Source organism: Saccopteryx leptura, chromosome 6 (assembly GCF_036850995.1).
Source record: "Saccopteryx leptura isolate mSacLep1 chromosome 6, mSacLep1_pri_phased_curated, whole genome shotgun sequence".
Lineage (NCBI taxonomy): Eukaryota > Metazoa > Chordata > Mammalia > Chiroptera > Emballonuridae > Saccopteryx > Saccopteryx leptura.
The window spans coordinates 128,987,749-129,013,760 of record NC_089508.1 but is presented as its reverse complement, the minus strand read 5'-3'; the positions used below and the strand labels follow the sequence as shown (position 1 = coordinate 129,013,760).

The 26,012-nt window shown below is 39.7% G+C and overlaps 1 protein-coding gene across 7 annotated transcripts in view; it reads left to right on the top strand.

Annotated features, from left to right (window-relative positions):
- Nucleotides 1–26,012, top strand: part of SIN3A (SIN3 transcription regulator family member A) — a 98,444-nt gene that overhangs the window by 9,540 nt on the left and 62,892 nt on the right. Inside the window, exon 2 of one of the 7 annotated variants that reach the window (XM_066342897.1) lies at nt 17,188–17,321. The exons of 4 other annotated variants lie outside the window; for them this stretch is intronic. The gene's annotated coding sequence lies outside the window, so the exon portion shown is untranslated. Of the gene's footprint in view, nt 1–9,348; nt 9,447–17,187; nt 17,322–17,818; nt 17,872–26,012 lie in introns of those variants that run through there. 2 more of the 7 variants (XM_066342901.1, XM_066342899.1) reach the window with 2 other exon arrangements.

Below are 26,012 nucleotides of genomic sequence, written 5' to 3'. Positions count from 1 at the left end.
ATAGACAAATATACACACAATTTTACTATATATCAGTGTAGGTTGAGTGCCGTAGGAGTCAGGTACAAAGAACTGTAAGGAATCCAGAGGAAGGAGAGTCAGTCCACTGTTGAGTGGAGGGTGAGGGGACAGTGAATGGGAAAAGGGAGGATGGAATCTGAAATCATAGATCTAGTTGAATCCAGTGATTAAATGACCTTAGACATCTCACTCAAAGTATGCCAGAGAGTACTTTGAAATGTTAGAAGGGATGGCATCATGTTGAAATTGGCAAATGGATGGTAGTCTCTTGCAGACTTTGTGAATCTTTTTCTCTTCAGCTTGCAGACTCGACTGCTGCTGCTTTGGAAGGTTAGGACTCACAATGGAGAACTTAAGGAGTTGGCATGTATGTTATTGTTACAGTGTCATTAATAGGGTCAACTATTATTTCCTAAATCTTTTCCTTCACATTTATGCTGACAAATGAGTAGTAGCAGTAACATCTTGGAGTTTTTAGTCTATTTTTTTGTTGTTACCGTTTAAGTAATTCTGCATATTTGATTTCTGTTGAGGTTTAAGGTCAATTAATGAAATTCATCCAGCAGCATACTTGGGTAGTCTGTGAATTAGGGTTTTGCCATTATTAAATTACATTATTTCCAAATATTTCAAGCAGTTATATTTTCCTGACATTTTTCCTTTAAAGTGTGACATCTAGCTCTGGTCAGATAGCTAGTTTGGTTAGCATCATGTCAGTATGCCTAAGTTAAGGGTTCAATCCTTGGTCAGGGCACATATAAGAGTCAACCAATGAGTGCACAACTACATGGGACAACAAACTGATACTTCTCTTTCTCTCCTCTCTCTAAAAACCAGTAAAAAGTGAATTCTAATTGTTTTTAGACAATTATCTAATGGTCTTTGAACAACATTAAAAAAGAACCACAAACTCTTGGCTTCCTTTAATTATGTGACTTTCTTTTTGGGTCTCTTTCTCCAGAAGACATGCCCAGTGGGATTTGTTGTCAGTTACAGTCAGATGCAGATAGTTTTCAGGGCAGCCACCTGATACTGATGACCCTCAGGGAGCAGTGCACTAGAGGTGCACAGTCTGTCTAGATTGGGACTTAACTTTCCTGATAGCCTCAGTGGTTAGGACAGTGCTGGGACCAGCAGATGATAACTAGTTTACAAACCGAACTTGAATGGCATTTTAAAGTTTGTTGCCTAGAAACTGCTGTTCAGTACAGTTGGCTTCAAAGTTAGGCATTTATTGGTAGCAATTTCTAATTGATACATCTCTTTTTTGCCTCGGTCTTTTTTTACTTTTGTACTTCACCCCCTTCTGGCTTATGTGCCTGCATGTCATTTGTATTTATGGGCATAATGGCAGTGATGCTTCCCTAGACCTGCTAATATCCTCCAGAGCTAGGCTTGCTGATTTGCAGGCTGTTGAAGTCTGTACAGGTCCATGGTCCCTTATCTGCAGCTCTGAAATGCAAGACTTTTTTTATTGTTGATGGGTTGGTAAGTTTCTACAACCAACTTAGGGGCACAACTGGATCTAGGCCAGTGATGAGCAATCTTTTGAGCTTGGTGTGTCAAAATTTGCCAAAAAAACCGAGCATAACTCGGGTGGTGTGTCACTTCAAGAAAAAAAACCATAATTTTGCAATATTTATAGTTTAAATAACAAAAATGTGTAATTGTAATATAGAACTGTATTTAATAAACCAAAAACTAATTATTTAACTTACCTGCTTAGTGACTTCTTTGTTCATCTGTCAGTCGGTTTCTTTTGTTGGTCTTGATATTATTTAACTTGTGTGGGGTGCCGTGAACTAAGATAAGTGAGGGGGAATTCTTTAACTAACCTGCCTATCAGTGACTGTTTTGTTGTTGAATTTCATTGGCTAAATCTTCAATTGAAGGTTGGTATTTTGTACACTTCAAGCCCAAGCAAGCGTTACTAACTTCATCTGTCAATCTGTTTCTTTTGTTGATTTTGATATTATGTAATGCTGAGAATAAGGTCTCACAAAAGTATGTAGAGGGAAAAATTGTGAGTAAAACCATTGCTATATTTTTCAGGGTGCTAAAAGTGGTAATCGGTTCCAGGCACTCCAAATTTCCTTTTCGTAGTGGCACTCCTAGATTCTCTAAGCAGCACCTTTCCAGATTCTCAAGCTTTGACCTCAAGTCGACAAACACCTGAGCCCAGATGCTGTCTTGAAATTCTGCCAGTTGCATCCAATGTAAATTAGATGGCTGCCACTATTTCTAATGGTGAGAAACGGCACCCATAGCACAGGCCCTCACCTCTCCCAGCCTCCCCCTCACTTATCTCAGTAATGATGGTCAATTAGAAGTCCACGACACCCCAGAACAGTAGATTGGATGATGGTTGCTGTGGTTATGTGGTTGCTGGTAATGGTGATCACAAGGCCCCCAGAGATGCGTCCCCCAGCATTCCGCTACATTCCGCTGCCCCCTACTCCGCCGGCCAGAAGTGAGGTCAAAGATCCCCCAACGGCCTAACCAGAAGTCCCAGAACTAGACACTCTGTGCCAGAGTTCTGTTGTTTTGGCCTACAGACCTCTGGCACAGAGTGTCTATACTACAGCAAACGTTTTATCCTTGGCTATTATACCTGGCCGTGCAGGAGCTGAGGATGAAACGTCCTTCTCAGCATGCGGCCCCATACTTCTCTGGTATGCGCTGCATGCGGCCATGTGTCATCAAAAATGGCTATGCATGTCAGTGCTGACACGTGTGTCATAGGTTCGCCATCACAGATCTAGACTGTCCCACTTGGTGCAGAAATGTGAATATGCTTGATTTTGGAGAGCTTCTGTGTGCGCTTTCTAAAATCCAAAGTTGATAACTCAAATTTCTATCCCTGACTAGGGTCCTCTCTATAGACTAACATACCCACTTCTTCATATTTCCTTTTGGATATCTACTAGATATCTTAGACTTCTTTCTGTCCCTTTTTTTGTTTTGTTTTTAAAGATTTTATTTATTGACTTTAGAGAGAGGAGAGAGGAAAGGACGGGAGGAGTGGGAAGTATCAACTCATAGTTGCTTCTTATCTGTGCCTTGACCAGGAAGCCCAGGGTTTCAAACTAACAACCTCAGTATTCCAGGTTGGCGCTTTATCTACTTTGCCACTATAGGCCAGGCTCTGTCTTTTTTATATAAGGTCAGTTGTCAAATCCTGTTTGCTCTGTATCCAGAATTTGGTCATTTAATTTCTTCTAACCCCAGCGACAGCAGTGGGTACCACGAGTATCTCTAGGTTGGATTATATCAGTAGCACCTTAACTGTTCTCTCTCCTTTGCCACTCTTTGGTGTACTTCTTTTATTTTTCAATCACAGTTTACATTTAATACATATTTTCTTCAGTCTATTAACACTGTAATCCATGTGTTTCTTATAAAACCTAAGTCAGACCATGTTACTTCCCTGCTTTAAATTCTCTAGTGGCTTCCCATTTCATTCTGACTATTAAATTAGAGTCCTTAATATGACTTAATGAGAACAAACATGATATGCTTCCTACCTTCTACCCTGAACCCCATTAATTCTCTGAGTTCATATTCTATTAGTCTGTCTTCCATTCATTGCAAGTACCCCGTCTTTTTGTTGTTCTTGGAAAGTGTCTAGCATGTGTACACATCAGGGTCATTGCACTCGCTGGACCCTCTATAATGCTTCATCACTGATTCCCATGTGGCTAGCTCCTCATTGTCTTTACTCAGAGTTACCTTATCAGTGAGGTATTCTTTGGTCACTCTTACATAACATTTTTAAAACCTCTGCTTTAACTTAACAGTTGTCATTGATAATACTTGATTATCTTATCCTCTCACTAGAACGTAAACTTCTGATGGAGGAAGTTTTCTGTCTTGTTTACTGCTATAGTGACAGCTTGGGAACGATGTTTGGCACATCGTATGTGCTCAATAAATATTAGAGAGTGCATGCCATGCATGAAGGGTTTGGTTTCTACTACAGACACAGCAGTATGCTGAGCACAGTGGAGAATACAAAGGTGGTTAGAGGAGTGTATGCCCCAGGTCTTTGTAGGGGCCGATATCATATATAGCTAATAAGATAAAGGCATTATGAGGTGAGTGATAGATACATCTACCTAGCCCAGGGGTCGGGAAACTATGGCTAGTGAGCCAGATGTGGCTCTTTTGATTGCTGCATCTGGCTCGCAGACAAATCTTTAATAAAAAAATAATGTTAAAAATATAAAATATTCTCATGTATTACAATCCATTCATTTCCTACCGTTCATGTTCATGGTTGCGGGTGGCTGGAGCCAATCACAGCTGTCCTCTGGGACAACACCAAATTTTTATTGGATAATGCGTAACATACACGGATCGTTGTGAGGTCAGGAAGTAAACTTCCCTCCTTTTAATCAAGTAGTCAGCTAGTTAATTGCAGAAACCCTTTTTTTTTTTTTTTTTTTCCCCCAGAGAGAGAGAGGAATAGACAGGGACAGACAGACAGGAACGGAGAGAGATGAGAAGCATCCATCATTAGTTTTTCATTGTGCGTTGCAACACCTTAGTTGTTCTTTGATTTCTCATATGTACCTTGACCGCGGGCCTTCAGCAGACCGAGTAACCCCTTGCTGGAGCCAGCAACCTTGGGTTCAAGCTGGTGGGCTTTTTGCTCAAACCAGATGAGCCCGCGCTCAATCTGGCAACTTCGGGGTCTCGAACCTGGGTCCTCTGCATCCCAGTCCAATGCTTTATCCACTGCGCCACCACCTGGTCAGGCCAGAAACCCTTTTGACGAAGAAGATGGCTAAAAGAAAAAAAGATGAGTATTGTACTTTTCAGCAGGAGTGGACAGAGGAATTCACCTTTGTGGAAAGAGCAGGTTCTGCAGTGTGTCTAATATGCAATGATAAAATTGCATCAGTGAAACAAATATAAAGCAGCACTTCCACACACGCCATACTACATTTGCTTTGAAATATCCAGCAGGGGACAGCAGGAAGAAAGCATGTCAAGAGCTACTGTGCAGAGTGCAAGCTAGTCAGCAGCAATTCCGTGTTTGGACCCAACAAGGTGACTGGAATTGGGCTAGCTTTGCTGGTGGTTTAGGAATTGTGAGAAATGAAAAGCCATTTACAGATGGGGAGTATGCCAAAACATTCATGCTTGATGTTGCCAATGAACTTTTTGACGAGTTTTCGGATAAAGACAAGATAATCAAATGAATAAAAGACATGCCTCTGTCGGCAAGAACTGTTCACAATCATACCATCATGATGGCAAATCAAATTGAGGCAACACAAGTGAAGGACATAACTGCAGCACCATTCTTTTCTCTTGCTTTGGAAGTGTCAACAGACGTAAGCCATTTATTTCAGTTCAGTGTGATTGCAAGGTATGCTGTTGGTGACACACTACGTGAGGAAAGTCTTGCTGTTTTGCCTATGAAAGAGACAACAAGAGGGGAGGATTTATACAAGTCTTTCACTGAGTTTGCTAAAGAAAATATCTACTGATGGATAAACTTATTTCAGTGTGTACTGATGGTGCTCCGTGCATGGTGGGGAAAAACAGAGGATTCGTAGCGCTTCTTCGTGAACATGAAAAGAGACCCATCCTAAGTTTTCATTGCATCCTACATCAGGAGGCGCTTTGTGCTCAGATGTGTGGCGAGCAGCTTGGTGAGGTGATGTCACTGGTCATTCGGGTGGTCAACTTTATTGTTGCCCGAGCTTTAAATGATCGCCAGTTTAAAACACTGCTGGATGAAATTTGGAATAATTATCCTGGTCTGCTTCTGCACAGCAGTGTGCGTTGGTTGTCAAGAGGGACGGTACTCAGCTGTTTTATGGCAGAGAGAAATCTGGACTTTTCTTGAAATGAAAAACGTCAAGCATCCTGAGTTAGCTAACACTGAGTAGTGGCTCCTAAAGTTCTATCTCGTGGACATGACTGAACATCTGAACCAGCTCAATGTGAAAATGCAAGGCGTTGGAAATACAGTCTTGTCCCTTCAACAAGCAGTGTTTGCATTTGAAAACAAGCTGGAACTCTTCATCGTGGACATTGAAACAGGTCATTTACTACACTTTGAAAAACTGAGAGTTTAAAGATACATGTTGGCCTGACCTGTGGTGGCGCAGTGGATAATGCGTCAACCTAGAAATGCTGAGGTCGCCGGTTCAAAACCCTGGGTTTGCCTGGTCAAGGCACATATGGGAGTTGATGCTTCCAGCTCCTCCCCCCTTCTCTCTCTCTGTCTCTCTCCCTCTCTCTTTCCTCTCTAAAAATGAATAAAGAAAAAAAAAAAGAAAAGAAAAAAAAGATACATGCACAGCAAGTGAGCCTGCTCAACATCTTGATCTCCAGCAGCTAGCAGGTTTCACATCTAATCTCTGCAGTCATTCAAAGCACACTTTTGAGAATTTCATGAGAGCACTCGTCTTTTTAAGTTAATGACCCATCCACACAAGTGTGCAGTGTACAGCCCCGACCTGAGTTACATCCCTGGTGTCTCTGTCAGAGATTTTGAGCTACAAGCTGCTGACCTGAAGGCCTCCGACATGTGGGTAAATAAGTTCAAGTCACTGAATGAAGAATTTGAAAAGACTTGCCCAACAGCAAGCAAACACAAGTGGGGAGAAATGAAAAAACTTCAACTCGCGGACCAGCTGATTGTCAAAACTTGGAATGTGCTTCCCGTCACACACCACACACTGCAGCGTGTGAGTATTGCTGCACTGACAATGTTTGGCTCTATGTATGCATGTGAGCAATCTTTGTCACATCCATAGAACATTAAGACCAACCTACGATCACGTTTAACGGATGGAAGTCTCAACACCTGCATGAAGCTTAACCTCACCACCTATCAACCAGACTGCCAAGCCATCAGCAAAACCGTGCAGCACTAGAAGTCACATTAATGGTAAGAAGTAATTTATTCATCATTGGTTAGCAACAGCATAACAACGTTATTAAAAAGAATTTAGAGACTTGTTGTACTTTAAACTTTTATGTAAGACCAACACATAAAACGCACGCATTTACTTGTATTTAGTATTAAACATATTGTATGAATCTCACAGAATTACATTTTAAAATATGTGGCGTTCGTGGCTCTCTCAGCCAAAAAGGTTCCTGACCCCTGATCTAGCCTCTTAAGAACCTCCTCAGATCCTGCTTTTGTTTTTGTGTTTGTTTCTTTTTTTTAAGTAAGAGAGATAGGGAGAGACAGCAAGGAAGAGAGATAAGAAGCATTAACTCGCAGTTACAGCATTTTAGTTCATTGATTGCTTTTCATATGTGCCTTGACCTGGGGCTTCTGCCAAGCCAGTGACCCCTTGCTCAAGCTGGCAAGCAGGTGCTCAAGCCAGCAACCTCAAGGTTTCAAATCCAGAACCTCAGCATCCCAGCTCAATGCTCTAGCCACTGCTCCACCACCAGTCAGGCTCCAGTCCTCTTCTTTATAGCTTTAGCCAGCATATATTTTCTTACATTTAGTCTGTTTTATACCATTCTCAATTAATTTATAGAAATCTCATACAAACTAAATCTTTTTTTTTTTAATTCAGTGAGAGGAGTGGAGGCAGAAAGACAGACTGCTCCAACATGGGCCCCAACTGAGATCCACCCAGCAAGTCCACTAAGGGGTGATGCTCTGCCCATCTGTGGTGTTCTTAGAGCCTTAGGCAGAGACCGTGGAGCCATCCTCAGCGCCCCAGGCCAACTAGTTCCAATCGAGCCATGGCTGAAGGAGGGGGAGAAAGAGAGAAGCAAGAGCGGAAGGAGTGGAGAAGCAGATGGGCACTTCTCCTGTGTGCCTCGACCAGGTTCAAACCTGGGACTTCCACATGCCCAGCCATTGCTCTACCACTGAGCCAGGCACCCAGGGCACAAACTAAATCTAAATGTCTTTGAGAATAGAGTTACACATGATTTCCTTGTTTTATATTTCCTCTGTGATTACTACTTAAATGTTTTTAAAGTTTTCATTTTGAAATAATTAGAGGCTTCAAAAAAGTTGCAAAAACCTGACCAGGCGGTGGCGCAGAGGCTAGAGCATTGGACTGGGACACAGAGGACTCAGGTTCAAAACCCTGAGGGTGCTGGCTTGAGCAAGGGGTCAATTGCTCTGCTGTAGGCCCCCAGTCAGGGCACATAAGAGAAGGCAGTCAATGAACAACTAAGGTGCTGCAATGAAGAATTGATGCTTCCCATCTCTCCCTTCTTGTCTGTATGTCCCTATCTGTCTGTCTCTGTCTCTGTCACAAAAATAAAGTTGCAAAACTAATACAAAGAATTGCTATATAACCATCACCCAGATTTCTCAAATGTATCTTACACAAAACTATTGTACACTGTTCTAAGTCAGAAAGTATACATCAATACAATTAATAATACCTTTTGAATTGTACTGGTTTCCTGTTCATTTATTTTTTCTTTCTTTCTTTCTTTCTTTCTTTCTTTCTTTCTTTCTTTCTTTCTTTCTTTCTTTCTTTCTTTCTCTCTCTCTCTCTTTCTCTCTTTCCTTTCTCTCTTTCTCTTTCTTTCTCTCTCTTCCTCTCCTCCCCTCCCCTCCGTTTCTTATTTCCTTCCTTACTTCCCTATTTAGAGTTAAGTGGGAGAGAGACAGGACAGAAACATCAACATTGATCTGTTCCTGTATATGCCCTGACCAGGGATTGAACCCACAACCTTTGTATATAGGGACGGCACTCTTAACCAACTGACCTGTCTTGTCAGGGCTGTTCATTTCCTACCTTTGTATATAACATCAGTGTCCATTGGAACCAGTTTTAGTTTTTGAGTGCTTTTTTTTATCAGTACTACTTATAAAAATTTTTATTTCACGACTTACTTTCTTTAATGGAAGGCTTCAAAAGAACAAAGAGAAAATGTACTTTTTTAAATGGAATAAACATTTTAGTTATTATCATTTATACATCTGAGCTATATTATGAGATCTTAATGGTGTTAAGGCTTCCTACATCTTAAGACATTTTTGTATTTCATCATATTCATCATTATTCCCAACTGTGCTAAAACGACTAAAATAATAAGAGAATTGAAGAATGATGGAATTGCCTTATAAGGATGTTGCAATAGTAAAATAAATCATAGCTATTACACTTCAGTTTTCTTACTGCTTTATGCCCAAAGCATTACATTGTCTTTCAAGAAAGTATAAAAGAAGTTGTGTTGTACTATCTTAAACATTATATAAGATGTTAACCTCTGGGTATCTACTGAGGAATATATAAACATTCTTTATACTACCATTTTTTAAAACTTTATTGAACATATTTGATAATCCATATTTTTCACTTTTCTCCTATAATGGTAAAGAGAAGAAAACTAACAGGAAGACATCTCACAAGTATTAGAGGAACTAGTGGATGAATACAATGCAGTACATAGCAGCACTGTAGACTGTAATGGTGATGGTAGAGTGTTGAAGTCAAATCACAGATTATGAGTCATCAGATGAAGATCTCCTAGATGAATTTCCTCAAACTGAAGAATTTATGAGTAGACAATATATTGGGTTGGGGAATAAGTTCGTAGCGTTTTTATATTTTCTTTTATTTTACAACGATTTGCTGTTTGGCAAAGGGTAAGTATTTATTCGATAAAACTCTTTTTGCTCTACAAAACTATGTTAATTGTATTTTTGAGTTATTTAATTTTTTATTAGTTTTGAGGCTTAGAAATGGAATACCCAGGAGGCAAAAATCAACATTTTCGACACCTGCTCTTCTTTGCTTTTCATCGAGGTCAAAAAGCTGCTGAAGCAGCCCGGGACATTTGCGACGTGTATGGAGAAGGTGTCATAGGCGAGTCTACAGCATGGAAATGGTTTGCAAAGTTCAAAAATGGCAACTTTGACGTCGATGATACGTGCTGCAGCGGAAGGCCTTCGGAATTTGATGAAGAACTGGGAAATGCTCGAAAAGAATGCCACGGTCAACAAGGAGCTCTACATTGCCCAGCTACACCGCGTGAATGAGGCTATTCGACTGAAAAGACCTGATCGACATGGTCAAACCATACTCCTTCACGACAGCGCCAGGCCCCATGTTGCACAAGTCGTCAAAGCCGCACTCCAAGAGCTCAAATGGGAGGTCCTTCAGCTTCCACCGTATTCTCCGGACCTTGCACCGACCGATTACCATCTTTTCCGCTCCCTGTCAAACCATATGAAGGGCGTTACCTTCAATAACAAAGAGGTCCTTAAAAACTGGCTCAACAACTTCTTTGACACCAGACCAGGCGATTTTTGGTGGAACGGCATCAACAAATTGGTCGAGAGGTGGGAAGAGGTTGTAAACAGCAATGGCGAATATATAATTGATTAACTTATTGATATAATTATTGTTTTTTGTTTAAATAAAAGTCTTTGGTAAAAATGCTACGAACTTATTCCCCAACCCAATATTTGGAGGGAAAGAAAATAAGGGTGTCTTCATATTTCTTCACGAGTGACTCATTTACGTACTGTCATTCAGCAGGAAGGACTTCAGAATGCAATATTTTCAATAATAAGCAAACTATTTCAATTTGCTAAAGGATGTAAAATAGTATTCTTTCATCTTTTAAGATGTTTGTGTACCGAATCTTACTTGGATTCAAATGGACTCTTAGGTGAGAGGAGGGGAGATAGTAAGGCAGACTCCCACATGTGCCCCAATTAGGATCCACCCAGCAAGCAACCCCTGGCTGGGGCCAATGCCCAAGTACTGAGCTATTTTTATTGCCTGAGGCTGAGGGGCCATACTCAAACCAGTCAAGCCACTGGCTATGGGAGGGGAAGAAGGAAAGAAATGGGGTGAGATTGAGAGAAGGGGGTGAGAAGCAGATAGTTGTGTTTCATGTGTGCCCTGACAGAGAATCAAACCTGGGACGGGGTGAGAAGCAGATAGTTGTGTTTCATGTGTGCCCTGACAGAGAATCAAACCTGGGACATCCGTACACCAGACTGATGCTCTATTCATTAAGTCACCAGCCAGGGCCTCAGATGGTTTTATAAGTGGACTCAGGTGTGTGTACAGAGGTGCTTGGAAGAGGGAACATGACATAGAAATGAAAAATAATCATTGGATTGATTAATTGATACTGATCTAAAACAGAATATTTACAGTGTGGATTAAAGAAGCTGATTGCCCTCTTTTTAACCAAATGAGGAACTGAGTTTCCAGTGTATTGGTGTTTGATGATGCAAGGGTAAAGAAAAAAAGAGACCCCAAAGTGATAATAAGCTAGAAATTTATTAGAGATGTACCTGAAATGGGAATCAGAATTTATAAAATCACAGTTGATGACTTATCAGTTGCATTTTAATGAATATTGCCTATTATGGCTATTTAGATCTTCAAAACCAGGAAAACTTGGAATAATAATTTGAATTTGCTGTTTAAATTCTTACTAAAATGTTTAATAATTGTTTTTCACCAAAATGGTCAACAATTATAAGTTTTACATGTCATAAAGAAAGCAGTGACAACCAAGATTGTCCTGAACCACCTTGGTAAATATTGTCATACCACAGCTCACAAAAGGTATATGCCAAATGGGGTGATCATTATATTAGTTGGGGGTCTCTCAACCTGGGCATCATTAATATTTTGGGCCAAATAATTCTTTGTAGGGAGCTGTCCTTTGGTTAGTAGGATGTTGGCAACATCCTTGGGTCTCTCTATTCATAAAATGCCAGTAGCACCCCTCTTTCCCCAGTTAACAACCAAATATGTCTTCTGACATAGCCAGACATGCCTCAGAGTAAATACCTCCCCATCTCATTAGGATATAAAACTGAGTTCAGGGGAGGCATGGGTATTATTAGATCTTGTGTTTTGAGAATAATTTTTCTTTTTTTTTTTTTTTCTTTTTTTATCTTTTTTTGTATTTTTCTGAAGTTGGAAACAGGGAGGCAGTCAGACAGACTCCTGCATGTGCCTGACCGGGATCCACCCGGCATGCCCACCAGTGGGCGATGCTCTGCCCATCTGGGGTGTCGCTCTGCCGCAGTCAGAGCCATTCTAGCGCCTGAGGCGGAGGCCACAGAGCCATCCTCAACGCCTGGGCAAACTTTGCTCCAGTGGAGCCTTGGCTGCGGAAGGGGAAGAGAGAGACAGAGAGGAAGGAGAGGGGGAGGGGTGGAGAAGCAGATGGGCGCTTCTCCTGTGTGCCCTGGCTGGGAATCGAACCCGCGACTCCCGCACGCCAGGCTGATGATCTACCACTGAGCTAACCGGCCAGGGCCGAGAATAATTTTTCTTTTAGAAGAGTGGGATAATTTTGTTGAGCGAAATTAACATCGTGGGATATTTAAATAGTTTGCCCTTTGCATTTATTTTGGAGTAGTTTTTATATTCTAGCAGTTAAATCCAGAAAGTGAGGTTTTAGACAGATTTTGAAGTAGACTATGGTAGGCAGTTAAACTGGGTTGAAGTAATTGCATTCACTTAATGCTTTGATAAAATTTATTTAGCTTTGGAGGAAAAACTCTTCCCATTTTTTCCAAAAGTGTTTGGGACATTTTTTATTTTTTTTTAAGACTTTATTTTAGAGAGGAAAAAGAAAGGAGGAGGAACAAGAAGCATCAGCTCCTATATGTATGTGCCTTGACCAGGCAAGCCCAGGGTTTCAAACCGGTGACCTCAGCATTTCCAGGTCGATGCTTTATCCACTGTGCCACCACAGGTTAGGCTCTTAGGACACATTTTACATAGATTTATGATATACCACCAATAAGGGAGAATAATTTCATAATTTTTTTTAAGGGAGAGAGATAAGTATCCACTCAGAGTTGCCTCACTTTAGTTGTTCATTGATTGCTTCTCATATGTGCTTTGATGAGTAGGTGGGTAAGATAACTCCAGCTGAGCCAGTGACCTTGGGCCCAGGCAAGTAACTTTAGGATCATGTTGATCCAACACTCAAGCTGATGACCTCGAGGTTTCGAACTTGGGCCCTCAGCATCCCAGGTTGTTGCTCTATGCACTGTGCTACCACTAGTCAGGCAGGATTTTATTATATAAATAAATAAACTTTAAAATGTGTCTAATTCAGGATGACTTCAACCCACAATTAAGAGGCACTAAGGGCCAACCATAAATTAAATGCATTTCAAAAAAGAAAGTATATTGTTTATACTTAAAAGCATCCAGAATAGGGTAGTTTGTTCCATACACTATTATTCTGAGCTCATCTTGACTAAAATAATTCTACTGTCTCCATTTAAGCCAGTTTATAAAATTTAATCTAAATGATAAGATTCTCTTAAATTTTCAAAATTGATTTTACAGAGAGAGGAAGGGGGGAGAGGGAACCATTTATTTGTTAAACAACAATATATGCATTCATTGGTTGATTCTTAGGGATCTCAAATCTGCAACCTTGGCTTGTGGGGAGTCTAACCAGCTGAGCTGCGGAGCTGATAAGATTCTTGAAACTTGGAATTTTCCATTTGGATTTTAATAATCATGGGAAAATATCTGGATTTCTAAGAGAGTAACTCTTTATTGTGATTTAGGACATTTCAGATTGTAAAACTAGAAATTATTTTATGTTTTTCTTCTTTTGAAAAGAATTAGCTTTTACCTCTACCCGTCTGACATCTGTCTGAAATCTGTCCCCGTCACTTCCCAGTTCAGCCCCACTCCAGAAGCTGGCCCTTCAGGGTCAGATCTGCCCTCTCTGCTTGCTTCACTTGGACATTATGAGTCTTTTACAGGATGACTTTGGAGCTGTTCCCACTTTATATTATCACACATGGCCAGGTGACTTTTTTCTTAGGTGACTTTTTAATGTTCTGTTGACATTAAGACTTAGTTCACATAAGTCTTTCGCACTAGTTCCAATCCCTCAAAGTGCTTTTTTAAAAATTGTTTTCATAGATGAGTTCTGATCATAGTATAAGCTCCAAATCTGAAACAGAGTGGCACATGAAAATCATATCAGCTGATATTCGAATACTTTATTGTCTGGATTATACTATGTACCTCTCTGCAAGCAGGATACTATGTACCTCTCTGCAAGCAGGATATGATAGTCTTTATTGTCTGGATTATACTATGTACCTCTCATTCTTCTCCAGATTGGTCATGTTCTAAGAAGTTTAGCCGCTTGTTTCTTGAGCTTGCTATGTGACCTTGAACAAGTTATTTAATTTCTTTGAGTATCAGTTTCCCTCAAAGTAGGACTATTGTGAGGAGCACATCAACTGGTAGGAGTCATGTCAGCGTGGTTGTTGTGAGGTCGGCAAGTCTGTCCAATCACTGCTAGAGCCCCAGCGCTAAACACAGGGCCGGCACATATAGACACTGGGGAATTATACTATGTCAGATAGATGAATTGGCAAAGATTGTAAATAACTATTTGTCACATATGTCTATAGTTACTGTGATATTTTAATTTCATCCTGTAAAATCCATGTCCAAATTCATCCCTAATTTTCAAGAAACAACACCATTTATAGTCTTGCAGTATTATATACTTCCCTGCTCCTGTCCAAATTTGTAGCACTGTACCTCTTGTAAACTGATTTGTATTGTTAACATTTCCTTCCAATATATATATATTATTTATTTGTTTATTTATTTATTTATTACAGCGACAGAGTCAGAGAGAGGGATAGATAGGGACAGACAGGAACAGAGAGAGATGAGAAGAATCAATCATCAGTTTTTCATTGCGACACCTTAGTTGTTCATTGATTGCTTTCTCATAAGTGCCTTGACCGTGGGTCTACAGCAGACTGAGTAACCCCTTGCTCGAGCCAGCGACTTTGGGTCCAAGCTGGTGAGCTTTGCTCAAACCATATGAGCCCGTGCTGAAGCTGGCGACCTCAGGGTCTTGAACCTGGGTCCTCTGCATCCCAGTCTGACGCTCTATCTACTGCACCACTGCCTGGTCAGGCTCCTTCCAATATTTTAACAGAATTTTTAAATACACAGTACTGACAGAATTTTATAATGAACACCTGTATATGCTACCACTTAGATTTTACCATTACCGTTTTACAATACTTACTTTATCATATATCCATCTATCTACCATTCCCATCTGTTAATCCAAACTAGTTTCATGATGTATTTCAAAGTATATTTCAGGCATTTTACTATTATTTCCTTCTGAGTATTTGAGCATTCATATTCTTCTCTAGAATCCTATATTTTAGTTAAAGCCTTTTCCTTTTGATGCAAAATTTGCACATAGTAAAATGCACAGATCTTAAGGAGTACCTTGTGTTGTTGTGTTGAGATCACACTGTATACATTCTGTAGCTTGTTCTTTTCACTTAGTATATCTTAGCTTTCCTTGTAAATGAACCCTAACCTTTCTAATTGCTACATAGTTTTTCTAATACAGATGTGTCAAGTTTATGTAGCTGTTGATAGACATTTAGATTTTTCATACTATGCTGCAGTAAATATACTTGGCAGATAGGTAAGATAGAGACCTAGAAATGAAATTGCTGGGTTAAAGGGTATGCACATTTTAAATTTAATTAAAAATTTTAATACATGCTTGCAAGTCGCCAAATAGTCTGTACTGACTAAACTTCAACCAAAGAGCTACCCACTTACCTACACTGCACATCATCATTCTTTTAGCCAGTTCCTTTGGGGCAAGTATCATTTTACTCTCTCTATATTTTTTTACTACTAGTAAGGCTGTATAGGGTCTTGCTAACTAGTTTTTAAGCTTTTATAGAACAAGGGCCAAGATCATCTGCCACCTTCATATCTGCTCACTGAATATTTGCTAATTGAATGAATGAGTACTGCTAAAGCATTACTGTTTTATTGGTTTGTGGCTGAAGAGGGATGAATGAGCTAAGTGTGAGAGTTAAAGAAAGCTAAAGTTACTTGAACATGTGTGCCTTAACTAAGTGAAGGGGGACTTCAATCCTTCTTCTTTCATTTTTTTCTCTTCTGTGAGAGGTGGGTGAAGAGTCCAGGCTCTGGAGGCACAGTTCATGGATTTGTTTCTTAGCTCTGCCTATAAGCTGTGCAGCCTTGCACAATTCACTTAATTAAAACAGAGAACCTTGCTTGGGATTAAATTAATATTTGTAAATTGTGTAGAATGGTGCTTAGCACTCAGTATATGCTAACTATTGTTATTGTTAACTATTATGTTACTCTTCCCTTTTAGTGTATACAGTGTTTGAATGTCAGATGTGTTAGGACTGGGGAATGCAGACAAATTTGAAAGGGACCCTATCTTGAAAAAGCTTATAGACTTGAGCCTTGTTTAGGGAGTAGGGAGACATTTAACAGAACTAGACGAGAAGGTGGAGACTGGGAAAGATAATTAGTAAGTGAAATTACCCCTCTGCCTGACCTGTGGTGGCGCAGTGGATAAAGCGTCGACCTGGAAATGCTGAGGTCGCCGGTTCAAAACCCTGGGCTTGCCTGATCAAGGCACATATGGAAGTTGATGCTTCCAGCTCCTCCCCCCTTCTCTCTCTCTCTCTCTCTCTCTCTCTCTCTCTCTGTTTCTCCTTCTCCTCTCTAAAATGAATAAATAAATAAATAAATTAAAAAAAAAATTACCCCTCAACCAGAAATGAAGAATTATGTAGGCAAGACTAAGGAATTTGGATTGTTATTTTAAGTGATGAGAAGCCAGTAATGAATCAACAGGATTGGATTTGCATTTGAGAGTGACCGTTTTGAAAGCAGCCTAGAGAGAGGCTGGAAGGGGTTGGCAACAACTGAGGTGAGGGGTTATGAGAGCCTGAAATAAGGGGGTAGCTGTGTGATTAGAGAAGAAGCAGTTTATTTGAGAACCATTTAGGCAGTATAACTAAGACTGGTGATTGTCAAAGGAGTCAAGTATGGTCCAGAGGAAGTACAAATCCTATGCAACCTCTTCGGTGTTGTGGAGATGGTCTGGAAGGCAAACTCTTTAGAGCAGGGGTCAGGAACCTTTTTGGCTGAGAGAGCCATGAACGCCACGTATTTTAAAATGTAATTCCGTTGAGAGCCATACAACGACCCATGTATGTTACACATTATCCAATAAAAATTTGGTGTTGCCCTGGAGGACAGCTGTGATTGGCTCCAGCCACCTGCAACCATAAACATGAGTGGTAGGAAATAAATGGATTGTAATAAATGAGAATGTTTTATATTTTTGTTTGTTTGTTTGTTTTTTAACTTTATTTATTCATTTTAGAGAGGAGAGAGAGAGAGAGAAGGGAGGAGCAGAAAGCATCAACTCCCATATGTGCCTTGACCAGGCAAGCCCAGGGTTTTGAACCAGCCACCTCAGCATTCCAGGTCGAAGCTTTATCCACTGCGCCACCACAGGTCAGGCGAGAATGTTTTATATTTATAACGTTATTTTATTTTTTATTAAAGATTTGTCTGCGAGCCAGATGCAGCCATCAAAAGAGCCACATCTGGCCCTGGCCGGTTGGCTCAGTGGTAGAGCGTCGGCCTGGCATGCGGGGGACCCGGGTTTGATTCCCGGCCAGGGCACATAGGAGAAGCGCCCATTTGCTTCTCCACCCCCACCCCCTCCTTCCTCTCTGTCTCTCTCTTCCCCTCCTGCAGCCAAGGCTCCATTGGAGCAAAGATGGCCCGGGTGGGCGCTGGGGATGGCTCCTTGGCCTCTGCCCCAGGTGCTAGAGTGGCTCTGGTGGTGGCAGAGCGACGCCCCGGAGGGGCAGAGCATCGCCCCCTGGTGGGCAGAGCATCGCCCCTGGTGGGCGTGCCGGGTGGATCCTGGTCGGGCGCATGCGGGAGTCTGTCTGACTGTCTCTCCCCGTTTCCAGCTTCAGAAAAATACAAAAAAAAACAAACAAAAAAGAGCCACATCTGGCTCGCAAGCCATAGGTTCCTGACTCCTGCTTTAGAGGCAAGTGAAATTAAATTCTTTGTAAAATCGTAACCATTTTATAAAGGAAATTATATTTTAATAGCAAAAAGGGCATGATCTGAGAATAAAGCATTTAATACAGTGGTTCTCAAAGGGTGCTCCCTAGAAGATTTTCAGGTGCACCTCATGGTATTCCAGAGAAATATGTGCCTGTTGGGGACCAAAAAACCAACAGGATTTTTGGAATTTAGATTTTTAGGGGACAGAGGTGTGGGGAATTTGCTGTAAGCTGACAGTCTACACAACCCCCTACCTCACTTGCCTGATTAGGTTGCAAAAGGCTGTTAAGCTGTGGTGCTGGATTGTTTACACTACCCCCATGTTCCCCGGGAAGACTGGAGGCAAGTTTCTTCTATCCTTTGGTGTCAAGTTAAGATGATATGTATGGTGGGGGTTTTGGATTAATGATTAAACATAAGGAATTGTCTCTTGAAACCTTTTGGATTTCTGTGAAAGAAGAATATGTGGCAATATCTAAAAAAACTTTGTACATTTTACTACAATTTTCAACATCCTATTTATGTGAATTAGGATTTTTTACCCTCAAGACAATGAAGAGTAAAAAGAGAGGAATTCTTCAATGCATTGACGAGAAAATGAGAGTTTGCCTTTCAGATATATGCCCAAACATTGAGGAAATCTCTAGGACACATCAGGCTCATGTTTCTTATAAAACACAAGAATGAAAAAAATTAACACATCTGCGCCAGTACCTGCTGAATTCAATAAATCTTACTAAGAATGTATCTATATATATAAAAATAATTTTTGGATCATTTTAAAATTTTTTAACTCCTCTTTTTTACAAATTCTAAAAAGCATAACAAAAAATGTAACATAAAAATGTTTTTTAAAGTCAGAATTTAATTTTGTCGTATTTATTTCATTTACCATAAAAGCACACTTGGACTTTATATTTTTTTCTTTAATATTTGACTTGATTATTAAAATGTATTTCTCAGGAATATGTATATAGTGCGCCTACAATTATTTGTAGAATTTTAAATCGCCCTGACTTCATAAAGTTTGAGAACCGCTGATTTAATACTACTTAACCTATAAAAGGCTCATCATCCTTTCCTCCCCCCCTTTTTTCATTTTTCTGTAAATGGTCCAAATACCAGCATTTAAAAATCACTAATGTAGTCTAATCAACTCCTTTTGCAGATCAGGAAACAGGACCAAAGTTAGAGAGCTTTGAGTCAGAGTTTGGATTAGAATCCTGATATTGACAGGTACTCGTTTTTTTATCCATAGTCCAGTGCTGTGCTCTTCTGATCTAAATTTGGTTTTCCAGCCCTAACTGGTTAGTTCAATTGGTAGGACATTGTCCCAGGGTGCCAAGGTTGTGGGTTCAATCCCTGGTCAGGGCACATACAAAAATCAACCAATGAAATAACCTGTAGTGGCGCAGTGGATAAAGTGAAGATGTGGAACGTTGAGGTGGTTTTGAAACCCTGGGCTTGCTGGGTCAAGGCATATATTATAAGCAACTGTAGGGGGGCCTTGGGTTAAGACAGTCTTGACATACAATGTTTCGAGTTACAACGCTCACTCCCATTAAAACTTTTTTTTTTTTTGTGACAGAGCAGGACAGATAGGGACAGACAGAAAGGAAGGGAGAGAGATGAGAAGCATCAGTTCTTCCTTGCAGCACCTTAGTTGTTCATTGATGGCTTTCTCATATGTGCCTTGACTAGGGGGGCTACAGCAGACCAAGTGATCCTTTGCTCAAGCCAGCAACTCCATGCTCAAGCTGGTGAGCCTGCGCTCAAGCCAGCGACCTTGGGGTTTCAAACCTAGGTCATACGCATCCCAGTCTCATGCTTTATGCCAGGAGTCGGGAACCTATGGCTCGTGAGCCAGATGTGGCTCTTTTGATGTCTGCATCTGGCTCGCAGACAAATCTTTAATAAAAAAATAATGTTAAAAATATAAAACATTCTCATGTATTACAATCCATTCATTTCCTACTTCTCATGTTCATGGTTATGAGTGGCTGGAGCCAATCACAGCTGTCTTCCAGTACAACACCAAATTTTTATTGGATAATGCGTAAGGTACACAGGTCGTATGGCTCTCACGGAATTACATTTTAAAATATGTGGCGTTCATGGCTCTCTCAGCCAAAAAGTTTCCCGACCCCTGCTTTATGCACTGAGCCACCGCCTGGTCAAGCACTCTCATAAAAACTTTAAAAAATTGAGATGTGTTTTGGATTCACCTGCAACATGTACTTACAGACTATGAATGAACTATGCAGTTTGGTTGCACACAGCAGAAGAATATGCAGTATTCCTTTTGTGTGGCTTAGTTGTGTTTTTATGTGTTCTAGAGCAGGGGTCAGGAACCTATGGCTTGTGAGCCAGATGTGGCTCTTTTGATTGCTACATCTGGTTCGAAGACAAATATTTAATAAAAAAAATAATAACGTTAAAAATATAAAACATTCTTATATATTACAATCCATTCATTTCCTACTGCTCATGTTCATGGTTGCTAGTGGCTGGAGCCAATTATAGCTGCCTCCAGGACAACACCAAATTTTTATTGGATAATGCCAAACGTACATGGGTCATTGTATGGCTCTCATGGAATTACATTTTAAAATATGTGGCGTTCATGGCTCTCTCAGCCAAAAAAGGTTCCCGACCCCTACTCTAGAGTATGATTTTACAACTGTGTTAGGATAGGTAAGTGACTGAGGCTACAGTGTGTTTTGATATACTCCAAAATTTAGGTTTCGTCACTGTCTTAGGAACTGAACTGTGTTATAACCCGAGGCCCCCCTGTGCTATGTGTTGATGCTTCCCGCTCCTCTCCTCTCTCAAATCAATAAATAAAATTGTATTTTTTTGTTTTGTTTTGATTTTGTTTTTGTGACAGAGAGGGGGACAGACAGGCAGGAATGGGGAGAGAGATGAGAAGCATCAATTCTTTGTTATGACTCCTTAGTCTCCTTAGTTGTTCATTGATTGCTTTCTCATAAGTGACTTGATGGGGGGAATTACAGCAGAGCGAGTGACCCCTTGCTCAAGCCAGCGACCTCAGAGTTTTGAACCTGGGTCCTCCACATTCCAGTCCAACACTCTGTGCACTGCCCTACCGCCTGGTCAGGCAATAAATAAAATCTTAAAAAACAAACCAGCCTTGGCCGGTTGGCTCAGTGGTAGAGCATCAGCCTGGCGTGCAGGAGTCCCGGGTTTGATTCCCGGCCAGGGCACACAGGAGAAGTGCCCATCTGCTTCTCCACCCCTCCCTCTCTCTTTCCTCTCTGTCTCGCTCTTTCCTTCCCACAGCCAAGACTCCATCGGAGCAAAAAGTTGGCCCGGGCGCTGAGGATGGCTCCGTGGTCTCTGCCTCAGGCGCTAGAATAGCTCTGGTTGCAACAGAGCAACGCCCCAGATGGGCAGAGCGTCGCTGCCTAGTGAGCATGCCAGTGGATCCCGGTCAGGCGCATGCGGGAGTCTGTGTGACTGCCTCCCCGTTTCCAACTTCAGAAAGATACAAAAAAAAAAAAAAAAAAAGAGCCTACAACCAAGACTTCTTTGTACAGCAAGGCTATTGTTTAAAACTGAAGGAGTAATAAAAAGCTTCCCAGACAAAACACAAAAATTCAAGGAATTCATTACAACCAAACCAATGCTGCAAGAAATCTTAAGGGGCGTGTTGTAAACAGAACAAAGGGGGAGAAATTCTAGTAAAAGAGAAATGTAGATTTAAAGAATAAAATGTAAATAAACAACTACATATCAATAATAACCTTAAATGTAAGTGGATTAAATGCTGCAATCGAAAGACATAGGGTAGCTGCGTGGATAAGAAAACAGGACCTGTACATAAGCTGTCTAAAAGAGACCCACGTCAAAACAAAAGATAATACATAGACTGAAAGGGATGGAAAAAATATTTCATGCAAATGGAAATGAAAAAAAAGCTGGGGTAGCAATACTTATATCTGACAAAATATACTTTAAAACAAAGGCTATGAATAAAAAAATAAAATAAAATAAAGCCTGACCTGTGGTGGCGCAGTGGATAAAGCGTTGACCTGGAATGCTGAGGTTGCCGGTTCAAAACCCTGGGCTTGCCCGGTCAAGGCACATATGGGAGTTGAAGCTTCCTGCTCCTCCCCCCTTCTCTCTCTCTCTCTCTCTCTCAATCTCTCTCTCTCTCCTCTAAAATGAATAAAAAAAAAAAATTAAAACAAAGGCTATGGTAAGGGATAAAGAAGGTCACTACATAATGATAAAAGGAGCAATCCAGCTGGAAGATATAACCGTTATAAATATCTATGCACCTACTAGTATAGGAGCATCTAAATATATAAAGCTGATTTTGATGGACATAAAGGGTGAGATCAACAGCAATACTATAATAGCAGGGGGTTTCAGTACCCTACTAATATCACTGGATAGATTCTCCAGACAGAAAGTTAACAAAGAAACAGCAGACTTAAAGGACACACTAGATCAACTGGATTCAATGGATATCTTCAGAAACTTTCACCCTAAAGCAGCAGATACACATTCTTTTCAAGTGCTCATGGTACATTCTCTAGAATAGATCCCATGTTAGGACACAAAACGAGTCTCAATAAATTTAAGAAGATTGAAATCATATCAAGCATTTTCTAGGATCACAATAACATGAAACTAGAAATCAACTACAATAGAAAACCTGAAAAACACTCAAACATTTGGAAGCTAAAAAGCATGTTATTAAATAACGATTGGGTTAACAATGAGATCAAGGGAGAAATCAATTTCCTTGAAACAAATGAAAATGAGCATACAACTCAAAAATCTATGGGACACAGCAAACGCAATCCTGAGAGGGAAGTTCATAGTATTACAGGCATACCTTAAGAAGCTAGAAAAAGCTCAAAGAAGCAATTTAAACCTGCATCTAAAAGAACTAGAAAAAGAACAGCAAATAAAGCCCAGAGGAAGTAGAAGGAAGGAAATAATAAAGATCAGAGCGGAAATAAATGACATATAGAGACTAGAAAAACAATGCAGAGTTTCAATGAATCCAAGAGCTCTTTCTTTGAAAAGGTAAACAAAACTGATGAACCTTTAACCAGACTCACCAAGAAAAAAAGAGAGAGGACTCAAAATTAGAAATGAGAGTTGAGATGTAACAACTGATAACAGAAATTCAAAGGATTGTAAGAAAATACTATGAAGAATTATATGCCAAAAATTAGACAACCTAGGTCAGGCATGACCTAGGTTTTTGCCCCCAGGCCATGTTAGAAGGAAAACTTTTCACGGGCCAAACGAAATATTAAAATTAAAAAATGTTAAATACAAAAATGATTCGTGAGAGGGGAGGGCACAAAAAAAACCAGCTAGAAGGTGATGGAAGACAAATGGACTTTGGGTGACGGGAATGCAGCATAATCAAATGTCAAAATAACCTGGAGATGTTTTCTCTGAACATATGTACCCTGATTTATCAATGTAACCCCATTAAAATTAATTAAAAAAAATAAAAATTAAATAATAAAGTGGAAATAGGAAAAAAACGATTCGTTTAAGTAAACAAAATTTTATGTAATTTGTTTATGAATAAATGAAAAAAATTTTAATATGCAATATTATTTTAATAAAAATATATTTTAATAAAAGTATAATTATATACCATCTAAATATCCAAACCGTATCGCAATCAATTGAAACAATATTTAATTAATAGAATGAGCTGGAAGGGGTTATATCACAAATAAAACAATTATTTCGTTTTAGAAACAGCCTGCACATGTTTTCAGTTATCAACTGCAGCGATTGTCTATGCTACAATGCCCCTTGATTCAGCACACTTGACCACAAACGTAACCAATTGTTTGACCTTGGGTGCGCGCTGGCAAACTCCGCCTAAAAGAATGTGGGTTTCACATCACCTCGAAACGTCAAACGGTTCACATCGAGTACAGACAAGTACAAAAGTTGTAAATTTTTATAATGGAATTTTTTTAAAAATAAGTATCGCGAATCCATTCGACCAATTATTAAAAGTTAACCCTAGATTAGTCACATACGGAATTCTTTTCTGTGTATCGCTGTCTTCTTAAATATCTTCATTTCCAATAATCAAAGACGCTTCTGCTTCTGAGTAGCTGAGATTTTATAGTAGTGGAGAATATTAAAAATTTAATGGCAGGCCACATAAACTCATTATGTGGGTCGAATGTTGGCCTTGCCTGACCTAGGTGAAACGGACAAATTCTTTGAAACATACAATCTTTCAAATATCAATTTGGAAGAATCAGAAAACCTAAGTATAGACGGATTACAACAAATGAGATCGAAACAGCAAAAAACTCTCAACAAACAGAAGCCCTGGGCGAATTCTACCAAATATTCAAAGAAGAACTAACTCCTATCCTTCTCAAGCTATTTCAAGAGTATTCAAGAGGAGGGAAAACTTCCAAGCTCCTTTTATGAGGCAAGCATAATTCTGATTCCAAAACCAGGCAAAGTCAATACAAAGAAAGAAAACTATAGGCCAATATCCCTGATGAATTTAGATACTAAAATTAACAAAATAGTAGCAAACTGGATCCAGCAATACATGGAAAAAAATAATCCATCATGATCAAGTGGAATTTATTTTGGGGAGGCAAGGCTGGTAAATATTTGCAAATCGATCAGTTTGATTCATCACATAAATAAAAGAAAGGATAAAAATCACACGATATCAGTAGATGCAGAAAAAGCATTTGATAAAGTCCAGCACCCATTTGTGATCAAAACTCTCAGCAAAGTGGGAATACAGGGAACATACCTCAACATGATAAAGGCCATCTATGACAGACCCACAGCTCACATCATACTCAATGAGCAAAAGTTAAAAGCAATCCCCTTAAGATCAGGAACAAGGCAGGTGTGCCCCCTTTCACCATTCTTATTTAACATAGTTCTGAAGTCCTAGCCACAGCAATCAGACAAGAAGAAGAAATAAAAGGCATCCAAATTGGAAAAGATGTAAAACTATCATTTGCTGATGACACGATACTATACATAGAAAACCCTAAGGTTGCAGTCAAAAAACTACTGGACCTGATAAATGAATTCAGCAAGGTGGCAGGATATAAAATTAATATTCAGAAATCAGACACATTTTTATTCACCAACAATGAACTGTCTGAAAGAGAAATTAAGAAAATCCTCTTCACTATTGCAACCAAAAAAATAAAACCTAGGAATAAATTTATTCAAGGAGATTAAAAACTGTACTCAGAAAATTATAAAACATTGATAAAAGAAATCAAGGAAGATACAAACAAGTGGAAGCATATACCGTGTTCATGGGTAGGGAGAATAAATATCATTAAAATGTCTATACTATCCAAAGCAGTATATAAGTTCAATGCAATTCCTATTAAAATACCAATGGCTTACTTCAAAGATATAGAACAAATATTCCAAAAATTTATATGGAACCAAAAAAGAATACAAAATAGCATCAGCAATCTTGAAAAAGAATAGAGTGGGTGATATCACACTTCCTGATATCAAGTTATACTACAAGGCCATTGTACACAAAACAGCTTGGTACTGGCATAAGAGCAGGCATATAGATCAATGGAACAGAACAGAGAACCCAGAAATAAACCCACACCTTTATGAATAACTGATATTTGACAAAGGAGGTAAGAGCATACAATGGAGTAAAGACAGCCTCTTCAACAAATAGTGTTGGGAAAATTGGACAGACCTGCAAAAAAATGAAACTAGACCACCAGCTTACCCATTCTCAAAAATAAAACTCAAAAGGATAAAATACTTAAATGTAGGTCGGGAAACCTAATCATCTTGGAAGAAAACATTGGCAGTAAGCTCTCTGACATCTCTTGCAATATATTTGCTGATTTATCTCCATGGGTAAGTGAGATAAAGGACAGGAGGAAGAAATATGACTATATCAAACTAAAAAGCTTTTGCACAGCTAAAGACAATATGAACATAACAAAACCACAGAATGGGAGAACATATTCGACAATATGTCTGATAAGGAGTTAATAAACAAAATTTATAAAGAACTTGTAAAACTCAACACCAGGAAGATAATCCAATTAAAAATGGGCAAAAGAAATGAATAGACACTTCTCCAAA